At 47.6% G+C, this 15,284-nt stretch overlaps 1 long non-coding RNA gene across 1 annotated transcript in view; it reads right to left on the reverse strand.

The window, feature by feature from the left end:
* LOC119144926 overlaps positions 1–15,284 on the reverse strand; it is a 134,891-nt gene that overhangs the window by 23,188 nt on the left and 96,419 nt on the right. The window contains exon 5 of the long non-coding RNA XR_005103251.1: positions 13,311–13,683. This is a non-coding gene — a long non-coding RNA (uncharacterized LOC119144926). The remainder of the gene's footprint in view (positions 1–13,310; positions 13,684–15,284) is intronic.

The raw sequence follows: 15,284 nt of genomic DNA on the forward strand, positions 1-15,284 counted from the left end.
TACTTTTGCGTTCCTTATTTTAGGCTTGGAAGTTTGGGACTGGATTCTTAAGAAAAATGTGTAAAACCAGTCTGTTCTCCTTAACCACTAATGTGTCCATTTGCTTAGATAGCACCTTTACCCTGGCACTGGTGAAGCGTTTGGATTTTTTATGGAGCAAAATCGCAACCACCGGTGGCACGTAAGAGAACTGCAGCTCAGCATCACCTCTACAGTCAATCTGCTTCTGGATTTGCATCTGGTTTGGTCACTCCAGCTTCATCTGACTTTTGAAATGCACCTCCCAATCCCTACAGTAACTACAAATTCTCGTTGTACGCTGGGGCGTAAGGTACGCTGGGGTGTAAGTATAGCCGTCATCTAAGACGTTTGCAGCCATTAATTAAATTTCTGTCTCTAGGTAATGAGAGATGCTATCTCTCTTCGAAAGCAGCAGCCTTGACTCAGCATACGGTGGAGAGGGAGAGCCTTCACTTTCTTCAAAGGTCAGCAAAGTAACGCCCCGGAAACCCCGAGTAGTAACACCTCGTCCTTAACCAAGGTACAAGAGCTGTATTTAGGCAGCTGCCTGATCACAAGAGCTATAAGGACACGTGTCTTCTCAACAACAACCAACTTGAAATACGGATACCTTTTATTAGCTACCCTCATATTTAGCTTTGCTCGGAAAAGCGTGCTGTTCCGCTGGTGGGACCTGCAGCATATGGAAAAGCGGTTATTAGTGAAGTTAATTACAAACAACATGGCTACTTAAAAGGGCTAAAAATAGCATTGATGTATTAATAGATGGAGCACAAAACTGGGACACAGAAGATGAAGATTCTGATCTTGAGTGCAGCAACATCCGACATGATCTTGGGTAAATCTTTTCATCTGCCTGTTTCGTTTTCACAGTTACAAAGCAGGCAGAAAAATCACTTCTCAGAAGGGTGGCAAAGCTGAATTCCTCAACATCTGGGAGCACCAAGAGGTCTTTTCTTTATCTCCATGCAAGTGGAAAATGCTTCCATGTCAGCTGAACTACGTCCCCAACGATAATTTCATGCCGTTTATGTGGCAACTCAGGTGAGAGTTCCCAGAAAGCTGTAACATTCACCTTCAATAGCTGAGTTCACTAATCGGTGATCAAAGGAGCGCAGGCTTTGGAAATAGTTTCCAGCTGACTTGGAGCTGCTGGAGCAGAGCAGCCAGAGAAGCCCTTGGTGCACCGGCTCGCGCCCAGCGCTGATCTGCAGGCAGGAAGACCATGGCAAAAGAAAGGGGAAACGTCTGACTCATTTACCCCCTGCAAACTTTAGCTAATTTAAAAATCTTATGCTTTGCATCTAGCTAATGGTCAGAGACACACAGACTTATAAAGACATTATCAAACCCTCTGCCTCCTCACCAGACAAGCACGGTCCCAGCCCAGCGCCTGAGTGCAGACATGACAAATCAAGCCCTTCCCCAGTCTGCAACCTCTGAGTCAAACTAATTACAAAAGCAAACAAGCCCCCAACTACCCTTCCAGGCTGGACAAATGCCATTGTCATGCTGGAGGACATCTCCTGAACATTGGCCTGGCAGCAGGAGACATCAGCCATGAGAAGGAGGAAAGGACGTGAGGACCCACAGCTCCTCTCCCAAACCCCTGACGCCCCAGACAAGCTCCAACACCCAGCCTTGCAGGGGTACCAAGGCATCCCTGGACCGACTCAATCTGCCATCTCCCCGGCTTCCAGGCTAGTTTTGAAACTTCACAGAGCAGATGGCTACATGCAGGGTAGTCAGATGAGCACAACCTCTGGTCCACCCATGCAAGCTGCAGTTGCGTGGATGCAATCCTGGCTTTGCCTCAGGATGCTGAATAACCCCTCTACATCTATGCCTCTGACGCAGCTGTCTGTACAAATGAATTGAAAAAATTGTCTTTAATGATGATGCAATTGCTGTGCTATAGGAGACCTGCCTCCTAATAATTATAATGCAACACACCTTAACAAGGAAGAAAAGGGAGTGGAAAATTAATGTGTTTCAGCATTTGCAGAAGGCTTCATCTATTTATTTAAAAAACAGGGAGCCTGAGTCTGAAAATGAGACGATGCAGTCCCACAGTAAATGACAGCAGTTATCCTACTTTTGCACTGATGTAGAAGCGGTAAGACTTTGCCCTTGAGTGTTTTTTTACCTTCTGCTCAAGAGTTCAAGATGATTAAAAAAAAAAACCCAGCAAAAAAACATAAAAGCCATAAAAGCCACAAACCATACCAGTTTCAATACAAACAAATAAGGATGTTTTCTTTAGACATTTCTATCATGGCAGGAGTGAGATAAGCGGACCTTTCATATGACTATTGTGAAAATAGCTGCAGGAAGATAACAAAAATTGAAGTACATGTTGGCTGTAACTGTCAGCTACTGTCATCTCAGGCTGCATCTGTTCCCACGCTTAATCTCTAAGAAGAGCAAACACAAACACCTAGCAGGACTTCAAAAAGTCAGCATCTATCAGTTGCACAACTGGCTTCCTAACCAGAAGGGATGGAGGGACACCCCGAAGCAGAGGCTGACTCCCAGAGGCAGAATGCTTAGAGGGAATAGATTGGATGGAGGGATGGAGGGGGAAAGGAAGAGACACGGGAAGGAGGAGCAGCAGCCTCCTTCCTCCTCCATGTTTCCTTTCCTCCCCACTCTCATTGCACCAAACTACTCAAGGCTTCTGCTGCTTGCCATGCTTTCTAGCAGACAGAAAGTCCTTTAAAACCACCCACACGAAGTGGCATCTCAGGTGCTCAGAGAAACCCAAAGTTGCTTCAAGAGCCAAGGCTGGCCCAAGACAGGCCAAGCTCCTCACTGAGCTCCAGCGAGCTGGTCCCAGGAGAAGATGCCAAAGGAATGAGGTGCTGGGACATCCTTGGCTGGCAGTGCTTCAAGCCCCAGCTTTACCAGGCAGAACCGAAACTCTTGACTTTGGGTGAGATGTTTGATGGCCCATAGGACTCCGCAGCGGAAAGAGGGATGACCCCTCTCTTCTGTACTTTGTTCATCACAGTTATTCAGCTGTAGGACCGTGGCAGAAGCATAGGGACTGCGTAGCACAGCAGGTCTTTGCTGTTGATGGGGACTCAGAGGTGGCACCCTGCAACTACCAATGGGAATGTGAAAAGGAAGTGGCAGCAAGTTACAGCCCTGGGAAAAAAAGAAAGGACACACTTGGTGCACGCTTCTTTCTTCTTTTTCAAGCAGATGGAACGTTTTCAAACTTCCAACCTTAGTTTTTTGAAAATACCCCTTTATATTGGGATAAACCACTTCATTGAGATGGAGATGCTCTCCAAAGCCAATATCCACTGCACCTCTGATGGATCAAAGATTTTTTATGTACTTAAAGGTACAAAAAGATGCTTCGAAGTGCAAAGAATATATGAACTGTCAAAAAAATTGACTTTTTTTTTTTCTCTTTTAAACAATCACCTAACTCATAAGCAAAGTCAAATTAAATTAAGAAAAGGAAAACTCTAGCAAGATGTTGGGAAGTATTTAACAACACCATGCATCTTCCTGTCAGGAAAAGCTTCCCATGGGAAGGCTGGCAATGGGGGAGCTCAGTCACCACTGGCTTCCCAGCCCAGAGCTGCACTGCCTAATCTGATGCTGGCAGCATCGTGAGCGGCGGATGCGGTGGGTCCTTCCCAGCTTGCCCGCTGCAGGACAGAGTTCGGCTGACTTCATCGGAAGCGAATCCCCCGCCTTCCCTCTTCCCCCTCCAGCCCCCCATTCATGCTGGGAAGGAGCCTGGCAAACCCTGGGGAGATTACAAGGCAGGGGAAGCAGGAGGTTAAAACACTCTGAGGCCCCTTTCAGTCTAAAAGACAAAAGTAATCGTGAAGCTAAAACAGATGCTTTGCTGAAAATAAAAAGTGGTTTACACAAGTCTCAAAGAGAAGCCAAAAAAAGAAAATACCGTAAAGTCCCAGGAAACTATGAGCATCCTGCTCTTATAAATAATACTTGAGTCTACAATAATATTATTGCAATATTTTGAAATGATGCTGAAAGATTATGCATGTTGTTTGAAGGATAAATTTGAGATGGCACAAAAAGGAGACCATGCTGCTGCATCTGAGTTTAAAAATATATGTGTTTACAATGTACTTCCATGAGTGACACTGGAAAGACTGACAAGACCAGCCACCCAGGCACAGGCACAAGCAATCACCCGTTTAAGTGAGCTCTCAACAGCCAGAGCAAGAGATGCAAGAGCCAGAGCAAGAGAAAGACCATGGAGAGATAAGCAAGAAACACAATTCAGTGTAATTGTGCTCAACTCCCGTCCCACTTGGTGAGGCGACCTGTTTCCTCAGAGACCCAGAAAGGAGCAATAGTCCAAGATAATATTTCTGTAGGTTCACAGACATTTGTCCGTGGTCTTTTATGGTGCTTTGACCCAGCTCACCTGTGTAGGTAAAGGGATGCTCAGGCTCCGGGCTCATCTACTCCTCCACCTTTCTGCTGAATCTGCCACCTCTGAGCCGCAGCAGCTGCCAGCAGTTTCGTGGCACAAGCACGTCTCTGCTGCCGAACGGACTGAAACTGCCATGTCTCTCCCCGTCAGTTAACACGAATGGATCGACTGCAATAGGGGATCACAAGCTGCATGATCTGAAGAATCATAGCGATAGAATGGTTTGGGCTGGAAGGCATCTTAGAAGGTCATCTAGTCCAACACCCTCTCATGGGCAAGGACACCTTCTACTAAATCGGGTTGCTCTAAGCCTTGTCCAACCTGGCCTTGAACACTTCCACTGAGGGGGCATCCACAGCTCCTCTGGGCAAATCTGGTCCAGTGTTTCGCCACCCTCAGCTTAAAATGTTTCTTCCTATGTCCAATCTAAACCTCCCCCCTTTCAGTTTAAAACCAATGCGCTTTGTTCTGTTGCTATAGGCCCTGGTAAAAGGTCTTTCCCTGTCTTTCTTGTAAGCCTCCTTTAGGTACTGGAAGGCTGCAGTAAAGTCTGCTGGGAGCCTTCTCTTCTCTTCCTCTTCTCTTCCTCTTCCTCTTCTCTTCCTCTTCCTCTTCTCTTCCTCTTCCTCTTCTCTTCCTCTTCCTCTTCTCTTCCTCTTCCTCTTCTCTTCCTCTTCCTCTTCTCTTCCTCTTCCTCTTCTCTTCCTCTTCCTCTTCTCTTCCTCTTCTCTTCCTCTTCTCTTCCTCTTCTCTTCCTCTTCTCTTCCTCTTCTCTTCCTCTTCTCCAACCCCAACTCTCTCAGTCTTTCCTCATCGGAGAGATGCTCCACCAGGACACTAGGGTAGATGAAGGTAGCTCTCCTGGAGGTGAGCCCACCCCTGGAGTTTGGGCTGTATTTATTTTATCTATCTGATGAACACCTTTGGCTGCTTCACTTGCTAACCCACCCTTCTGAATGGCAAAAGGACTCTGCATCATCTTCCCCCAACCTCTGGAGCGACAGGTGAGCCAGTCTGCCAAGCAAGGAAGCAGCACAACTAGCAAGATGTGGCTTTACTTTGTGCTGACTTCCAGAAAGTTTGAAGCACCCGTGCAACTGTCCTGGCAGTTAAAACTCTGCTGTAGCTGCAGGTATGTTCACACTAGACCATGCCTCATGGGTTTTATACTCGATGGCTACTTATATATGCAGAACTCAAAGATGAAGATAAGTCTTCCTACCTACTGCCACCTCAAGCCAGCTGTCACCCCGCTGCCAGTGGAGCTTTCTGCGGACCTCCCTTCGGCACCGACAGGTGATGTTTCACCCCCAAGTTTAAGCCAGACCAGTACAGAAGTGACAGCCCCTTTGTTTAGTTCTTATACAGCCAAAATACCTGCAGCTCAATTACAGCCAAAACCTACTGCCTGGCAAAAAGAGCAGCCAATTCTTTACATGCAGGACATAGTGGCAAACAGTAGAGAAAAGGGAAAAACAGAAGGGGGGGGGTGGGGTGGGGAGGAGGGATGAGAAAAAAAAAAGGAGGGAAAAAATTGAAATAAGGGGGGAAAGAAATCAGATGTGGAGAAAAGGATGGAAAGAATAAAACGACCGGGCAGGGTGACTTTAGTAAGGCTCACGCACCAATCCAGCACTTGCTCACGTGGCATACTGCCCATGAAGAACAGGCACTGCATTAGGTACCAGGTCCCCTGCACACTGCCTGGCCCCAGGCTTTAGCCTTCCTCCTGCACAGACGGCCTCAAGATCATGTTTCGATCCTTATAAATTATTTACATCAGATATGAGGAAGTGGAGACATTAGAGATGGAAAAGATGCACCAACCTATCCCCTGGGGAAGACAGCTAGATCCTCCCCTGTGTCACACGAGCAAAGCAGTGATGCTCTGTCTCTCCTTGGGAAGATGTTTTGCTGCTCAATGCCCTCACCAGGTCGAATTGCTTCATGGTATCTTTGCATAAATTGCATTTGTTTTGACCTCTAACTCCTTCCTCCTGCCATCACCACCTGCCTGCATCCCATGCAGTCCTCTGGAGTTACGCAGCATCACAGTGATACTTCCCCCTTTAAAAATTTTCAGAAGAAATTAATCATTCTGCAAAGCCCAGTGAAAGATATCTTACAGAATACTCCAGAAATCATGTATTCTTTTAAAAAATAAGTATCAGACTAATTTTGAAAACCAAGAACCTTCAATTGGAGGACGTTCAGCTAAAAGTTCGCTCTTCCTGCCTTTGCCTCCCAGAGTGGGAGGGCAATCACTAGTGAGGGATGTGGTCAGCAGAAAAGTATTTCCTGAGCTACGGACCAACTGCTTTGTAAAGTTACTGCTGCAGTACCAAAGGAAATGAGTGACTGCAGTGCAGCTTCATGCTGCATCCCGCAATGCTCAGCCAGCTGGAGTTCATGGGACGGGGCAGCACCCGCTCTCCTGATCGCTTGGCAAAGTTCAGAAAGCACAAAACAACCCTGTCCACATCCCTAGCATCACATTGCAAGAGCTAACTCCCTCCTGACAACTGAGATAGAGTACATAAAAGGGTGTGCCATGCTTTGAACTCCTCGGTAATTCACCTCCTTGCCAGGATTTACACATTCTTTCTGTTGGCTCCAAGAGTTGTCAATGCTTCCCTCACTGACACAGAGCTTTGTGCAGATGAAAGACTCCTGCTGCAGGTCGTCAAGATTTACTGTAATTTTGGTTCAGATCAGGAAAGCACTTATGCATGAGCTTAAATCACTGCCAAAGTCAAGGGCACTGGGTTGCACGCTCCCATACTCCCAAGCAATCAAGATTAAACACTTTTTTTTGGGGGGGGAGGCGGATAAAAAGGCATGGAGAACCTCAATTAAAGCTTGATGGCAATTACCTATATGAGCTGTTTGTTACTGTAACAAATCAGGTGGGAAGATGATCAAGCATAGTTTGGATGTGAGGACAGAAACTGGATGGGGAAAAGCCTGCACTCAGTTTGCTCAAGCAAGCACAGGGTGCACGACACAGCGTCCGTTCATAGCACCTTCGAAAACGGGCTCTGTTTTCAGGACACCCAAGTGTTTTCAGGACACCAAAGTGACAGAGAAGAGGTTCCCAGTTATTTTTTTACTGAAGATTCACCTTCTAACAGATATTTTCTGACCTGCTTAAAATGACTGGGACCGAGCTCATCTGTTTCTTCCCCAGGGTGTACTGCATTTCTGCTGGCTTGTCCTGCTTCACATGCAGGAGCCTATGCTGGTACTGGGAAGCCCTGAGCATAGAGCAGATGTTTTAGAGGTTCTTCCAGATTCCACAACTCCTACCTGGCTGGCAGCAGCTATGCTGAACAGATCTGGGGATTCAAGTATATTTGGTAGTTCAGCCCATCCAGTCACCATTCCTGCATTCCCAGAGCTACACACGGGATGGCTGCCAGCCACAACCACATCCCCAACAGGTTGCTCCACAGATCTCTGCTGTACCACCACCTAAGGCTGTGTCAGAGCAGGACCAAAACTGGGCACTGACAACGTCCTAGCCACACACTGGAATCACTTCAACCTTCCCACTATGAGCGTGCAAGCTTAACCCAGAAAATGGTTTCTAGCAAGAGCACTGCGGGTTGCAGGTTGACTGTGCACTGGTGGCTTCTAGAGAAAAATTATCTCAGCTGACAAATAAAATTACAGGTTTGGTTTTGGTTTGGTTTTTTGTTTTTTGTTGGTTTCTTGTTTTCTCCCAACTGCAAACTCAGTCTGGGAACTGAAAGCAAAGACCTGAGCTCTCCTCGTCACCTGAAGCACCACCACCTGGCATGTAATCTTGACGTGCTTGAGGTGCACATGCTATGGGGCATGCCGGGTACATGCCATGGGTATGTGGGGTACACGCCATGATGGCATGGGTGTGTGGGCTGCATGCCATGGCTACAAGGGCTGCATGCCATGGGTATGCAGGATGCTTGCTTATGGGTATGCAGTGTGCGTGCTGGGAGCATATAGGGTATGGGCATACCATACCATGGGTTTGCACGGTGCACACCATGGGTATGTGGGGTGCATGCTGTGGGTATGCAGGGCACACACTGTGGGTAAGCTGCCCGAGTCCAACTCAGCCAAGGTTAATTGCAACAGTTCAGAAGCCACAGCAAGACTCAACACCTGAGACGACAGACAGACAGAGTACACAGCCGGCACTTAGAGGGAACCCCCTCCCTCTCCTCCATCCAACATGATCCTGCGACAGGACAAAGCGCAGGCACCCAGCAGGACAAGCCAGGCTGACTCAGCTGGGAGTGACCTGGCCATGCTGGCTGGCCACCCCAGCTGGACACCAGTCCCGAGCATGGTGCTTCCCTGTGACTGCCCCCAACCCCCCACTGAGGCAACCACCCATTTCCACAGGATGGGGCAGCCCTGCACCCAGAGGCAAAGCAGCGACATGCAGATACCTCAGCAGGAGCTAGAGAATGGGAAAAAACTTACTGTGGTGTTATGTCAGGCAGACCCAGCTGGGGAGCACAGCCCAAGGGCCAGCTGGTCATCCACAGCACCGGAGACCTCCATCCCAGCATCACCTCCGGGCACCAGCGCTTGGGCAGCGGTGGCTCAACAGTGGCACAGGGCCAGGGGCTGGCAGGCTGGCCTGAGGTCACTGTGGCAAGGCTGGGGTGACTCAGAACAATTCAGGGACGAAAATGGTGAGAAGAGAAAGTCTGAAAGAAAGGAGATCTAGCTCACATGTGACGGCACCCAGAAACGCCTGGGACCACTGCGCTGTGAGCTCTGATGGGTGGTGAGCTGCACGACAGACAGCAGGAGTCAGGACACAGAAAAACCTCAAAATCAGGCTGTGGACACTGTTTCAGGAGAAGGAGGAAGGCTGTGCATCCCCAGGGATGGTGCCACCCACAAGTAGGGTGGCATTGTCCTGCTCCCTGACCCCCACAACCCTGCCCCGGGGATAGGGCTGCCTGGGGATGTGGGACGCATCAGCCCCAGCATTTCTAGCAGGCTGACAAAGAGGACAGCTGCTGCAAATGGCAGAAGAGCCTTTCCAAGGAGTCACGCATGACGCAGTCTTGGCCCACTGCCACACCAAGGAGGGCTGTTATCTCTCATGGGGTACTGCAGAAAGATGTGCCAGTGGTTTGGCTCTTTGAACCAAAGCGGTCCTTTCTGGCCAGCATCACTCTGAGACCCATCCCATGCTCCTAAGAGCATCCCAGAGCTGAGCCAGCACGGGTGCTCATGGTGAGACCTTCAGCTGCAACGTCCTCACCGTACACGGTTGTCAACCTTACACCCACACAAATAATGTCTTTTGCTGGACATCTGGGACTTGCCCTCGTGCTGTGCATTACGTGGCTGCCACAGGCCAGCTTGAAGATACTTCTAATTAAAGGGTGAGCGAGTAACTTGCTGTGGCCACAGAAAACCTGAAAAACTCACATGAGACCATTTAGCAGGACAAACCCACAATGCGCATTCAGTTTCTGTCTGTGGAAGAGTGCAATTTATCAGACTGATGCTGAGCTGAGCTAACGACCCTGCCCTGTCCTTAGTACAACACTGTAAGAGAGTATTGACCTGGCAAAGACACCCTCCTGCAAGGGAAAAACAAAGATGCTAATTCAGAGCTGCTTTTTCCAGGAACCTCTCAAGGAGAGTTTAACCACACTTGGGTGGTTGGGTGGATGGCTGGTCTTGCTTTCTGCCCAGGAGGGCTCCTAGGGACAAACTTGCCTTCATGGACAGAGCTCAGCTAGAGGAAAGGACAATCCACCAACAGGTCCCTCTGCTCTCCATCAAAAGCTTTGCCCACACGCACTGCAGAAACTAAACACCCTGCACTGTCAGTTCTGCACTGAACAGGGGCAAAGAGAAGGCAAAGGGAAGATGCTGTGTGGGAAGAAGCTATAAGCAACAGCAGTTGTTCCTCCCTGGCTCTCTCCTACCTGCTAAACACCCAGAGAACACCTTGAATCGTCAACAACTACCAGACAAACTCCAAAGCACCAAGACAGAAAGGGAAAGAGAGGAAGGAAAACAGCCTATCCATTAAAGAGGTGAGAGGATGGAGAGATGAAGCTTTGTGCAAGCTGTGAGTAAGTCTGGAGAAAAGCTATGGCTGGTATAGGAGAGGATGGTTATTCGCACCACCTAATGTGAAGCAAAGCCTTCACACGCAGTGGGGGAAGAGGGTCCCTACAAAGGCTGAAGTCACCAGCCGTGCATACAAGGACCTTCCAAGCGAAGACGCGTTTGCACAGCGGTAGGCCCGCCTGTTTTAGTTAAACGAACAGCCTCCCTTCCCCTCCTCAATCTCACACCCTCCTGGGCACACGGACAATCCTCAGAGCCTCGATCACCAGCAAAACCTTGACGCAAGCACCTCTGACCTACAGACACAAATCCATTTATCGCCAGGCTGGGATGCTGGACAAAGAGGAGCAGTGTCTCAGAGCTGGGTGCCAGGGCCACTCTCTGATTCAGCAAAGCCCTTGATAAGAAATGTCATCCTCCATTGAGTAATTTTAGCCCGTGAGATAAGAATCTCTATCAGGCTCAAACATATGGCTGGCTGCAGAGCACGCAGCAAAATGAGACGGGTAATTTATTTGCTTGTGCTAAGAGCACTCCCACACTCCGAAAAGCTGATGCAATGAAATAATAAGTGCCAAATTACACTGTTCTTCTCTGGAGACCTGGAAGAGGCTCCTGCGAGATACAAGGGGTAGTATCTCTCTCCTCCGAGCATCAAGCCACCGAGGAGACAACAGTACTACACAACTAACCAAGGCACGGCTGCACAGGATTTTCTAAGGCCTGTTTCTCTCGTTAAATCCTGCTCATTACATAGGAGCTTACACCCACAGATAGGACTGGGGCTCTGTATGAAGTGCCAGTAGATGCTTTCAATGGGAGGAAGCAGAGGGGTTAAGTGACAGAATTAGACAGGACCGAGGGCTGAACTCCAGCCTCCTGAGATAAGCCCTAGTCATTACAGCAGGACCACCAGTCTCACCAGTCTACTCAGTGCTGGGGTGTCCCCCTGCTAAGTCCAGCTTGGCACCTCTGCTTTAGGTGACCCGGGTTAATCTGTATGAACAGAATATTGGGCCAGACACTGCCTGGCTTGAGTTGCTCAGAGTAATGAACTCCTTCACCTGAGCTGCAACAGGAGCATCTGATCCACAGGGACAACTCAAGGATGCTCCCAAGAAGCACTTAGCATATTTAACCACTGGGAAGATAGAGCTCTTTCTTACCCTTTCTCGGTTATCATCAAGAGAGATATAAAACTAGATGTTCTCACTCTGTACAGCCACTCTATTCCCTCTCATCTTCAACAGCACAGCTGTGGTTCAACTTGTATCACACACTCCCCCACCATCACCTTTAAATAGGGGAATTTCACTCTCAAACTGAAGATGAACATTGGAAACATCCACCCTGAAACAGAAACTCATGTTTAACCCGCACGTATTTCAATTTGGTGCTTCTAAGGAACTGGGCTAGACCCAGACCTTGAAAGTGTCCCTCCTCTCTCTGATTCAAACCTGGTGTAGAAATGTTGTAGCTACACACTTGGTCACAATCTCCTCACTGATGTGAAATCAATGTTGCTTCCTGGCCAGTGGTATCTTCCCATCACCAGATCTACCCATGTCATCGGCATCCTCACTGGAAATACCAACAGTTAAACCAACGACTGAATGAGTCAGATGAAAAACTTCTTGCTAATACTAAGAGATGTTCCTTCCAGCTCAGTGCCGAGACACGGGGGTGAGGGGGAGTGGGGAAACCTCTGATGTGCAAAAAACGAGGGGATTTTAATCTCAATGGAGTTCAGTTCAGAATTTTTCATCATTGCCAAATTTATTAGGGAATGTTAACATGACAATATAGGTCTACATGCACGTGCTGGCATGGCCTTCCTGGCGACACCACACAGAGCAACCTCAGAGGAAGAGTCTGATCAAGCCTTTCCACCCTCACCACCACAAACCATCCTGACTGCGCAAAGTGCAGCAGAGGAAAGCCACATGCCCCTCACACCCATTGAGTTGTATCACTAGAACAGATGAAACTTAAGACACCTCTCTGCCATCTTGGTCAGCCTTCCTCTCCTCCAAGGAATGCTCCCAGTGCTCCAGAGCCCAGGGCACAACAAGCACGGAGCCACATATGTTTAAAAGGAAGAAATATTTGCAGCAGGAAAGAAGCTAAAAAATAAATCAAGCTTCAACTTCCTTTTCTGCAAACAACATTTTTCAATTCTCCAAAGGTGGTAAATTGAAACCAGGTAATTTTGCTCTATTTTCCCCAGCTGCTGCCTTTCTCCTCTTGTGGCTTTGGATGAGGCAATGTGATAAGCCCATTTATTTCAGCTCTCTTTGTATGTCATCAGTTTGGAAAATACATCACTGTCGTGCTCTGGAGCTGGAGCTGCAAATAGTGCAGATGAGCATGAGGGACTTGTTATCCTCCCTTCCAAAAATAAAGCAGCAAGCTCCTCTGGCACAAAGTAAAGGCACAAAGTTTCCTCCAGAAGCGATGTATTTAATGTGCGTGTGTGAGCAGAGCTGCTTGAAAAATTAAGTCTTAGATATGTGGACAAGTAAAACTAGAGATCTGCTGATTATTTTTACATGAAGCCTGCTCAAGTGTCTGCTGGTCTCTGTGATGGGCTCTGCAGAGGCAGGCACGGGTGATGCAGGACATGGGGATTGGGTAACAGAACAGGAGGGAGGCTGGGGGCAGTACGAGAAACCACTCAATCAAAAATCAGTGCCTGGACTCATGCCACTTCTTGCGTGATGGGTATTTGAGTGAGGTGGGAAGGAGGGAAAATGTTTGGCTGGTTTAGGGTATTTTTTACCTTGTTATGAAGCCAGTCCCACTCTGGAGGTCAGGAAGCTGGCTTGTAGCATCACCTTTCCTCCTTCCTCCTGTATCTTCCCTTGTGCACCTTCCTCCTGGGCAAAAATCCATCTCTAACACAAGAGCTATACTCCAGGCTTTTCTCCTTTTGTGCACTCCCAACAGCAACACAGCACTGATTTTAGTTACTTGTGCAAAGCAGCCAACTCTGTTCTTTCTCCTTGTGCGATACTGGAGATTTCAACTTAAGCTCCCCTGTCCCCAAAGCCTAGGGGAAGGGTTGCCCAGCGAGTTCAGAAAGTCTTTTGAAACATTGTAATCCAAGGCAAAACCCAGCTCGTCAAGCTTTATCATCTGAACAGTGAATGCACCTATAAAGAAAACACAATTTTAGTATGTGGATCGGGACAGACTGACAAACTTTCAGGTTTTATACATGGTTTCTGTTAGTATTAAAAGAGAGTAATATCTGATTCCCCCTTCAAGGGGATACCCTGCCCTTACAGTACTGAATGAAGAACATCTTGTTCATGTCTGCAAATTCAGCCAACAGAAGGTACTGCTCAAACTGAGATGATGAACAAGGCATGTCAAAGAAAGAGGAAAAAACCCCAATTCTATCACCCTTGGAGGGTTTCAAAAGCTTGATTATTTTTTTTCCCATTCTAAAGGAGTGGGGAGGAGGGGGGGGAAGATAAAAACCTTGGCGTTTTGAAGTTTTCTAAATTTAAAACGATTTTGATTAGAAGCACTTTGGTTCAACAGTGGGAAAATCTCACTTTGGTATCATAAACTTTTACACTTTTCATTGTAATTTGCATTAGAAACAAAGATTCATTTCAAATACAAACCAAAATACCAACACAGCTGGAAAATTTAGATGTACTGTCAGTAGCCAACCCTCTCCAAAATTTTACTATACTTTCCACAAAAAGGAAGATTTATTGAAGCCGACTCTCTCCTGAGGGTGCATTCAACTTCGGCACGGGTATATTGGTGAAAAATTCCCAGTCAGCTCAAGTGCTGACAAAGGAAACATCGAGCTGCTTTAACCAAATTAAATGGATTTTAATACACAATGCAATATAGTTAGTTTTACATGTCAATTCTATCCTAAAACAATTTCAGTGCTCAACTACAGATTCACAGACTAGCAAAATGACTACAATGTGTGTTGATTAATACTAACGCAGACATTGCTCCACTGGGTATAAAATACTGGCCCAATGAGGAGGCAGGAAAAACTCCAAAAAACAAATCTAGATTAACTTCTAAGGTCAAAAATAGCAGGTTTTTTCTGCACAGAGAGAAACAGAAACACAGTATCAGGAACTAAAGATTTTCAGAATGTCCAGGAGCTCCTCCTGTGGACATTGGCTGGACACAAGCAGTCCCATGTAATGGTCCTGAAGAAGAAACAGCAAGCTCCATCTGCTTTCAGGGAACATTTGGAAGACATGGAGAATCAACACGATGGAGATATAGCCAAGACTTCTTCGGATGGCAAGAGCTGCAGAAGAAGGAACCGACAGCCCCATCTTATTAGGAGCAAACTCCAAACAAACTCCAACCCAGCAAGCAAGGAGGACTGCCAGGGTAGGCAACACAGACACCAATTCAGGTTTAGAAGGCAGCTGGGAATAACTTGTAACTTAGCCTCCTAAAAGGCATCTCTTTTGTCTATGGATGTTTGGTCTTACCCAGATTTAATGATCTTAGTTACAGACACCCACAGTGCAGTGAGAGGCTGGCAGGAGGAGGAGGAGGGCTGGTTCGTACTGCTGAGGAACCTCCTCCCTTGGGCACAGAACGTGGCACACGAGGTACAAAGCCAGTGAAGCCCACTGAAGCATTTTTTCTAGGGAAGCTGAGAGCGATGGATCACCTCATTGCCAGAAGAAACAAGATGGTTAACTAGTGTGGTGGAAGCAAATGGTCCTGGCACTCACCAGGAGCATGGGAAGGACAGCGA

Source organism: Falco rusticolus, chromosome 3 (assembly GCF_015220075.1).
Source record: "Falco rusticolus isolate bFalRus1 chromosome 3, bFalRus1.pri, whole genome shotgun sequence".
Taxonomy (NCBI): Eukaryota; Metazoa; Chordata; class Aves; order Falconiformes; family Falconidae; genus Falco; species Falco rusticolus.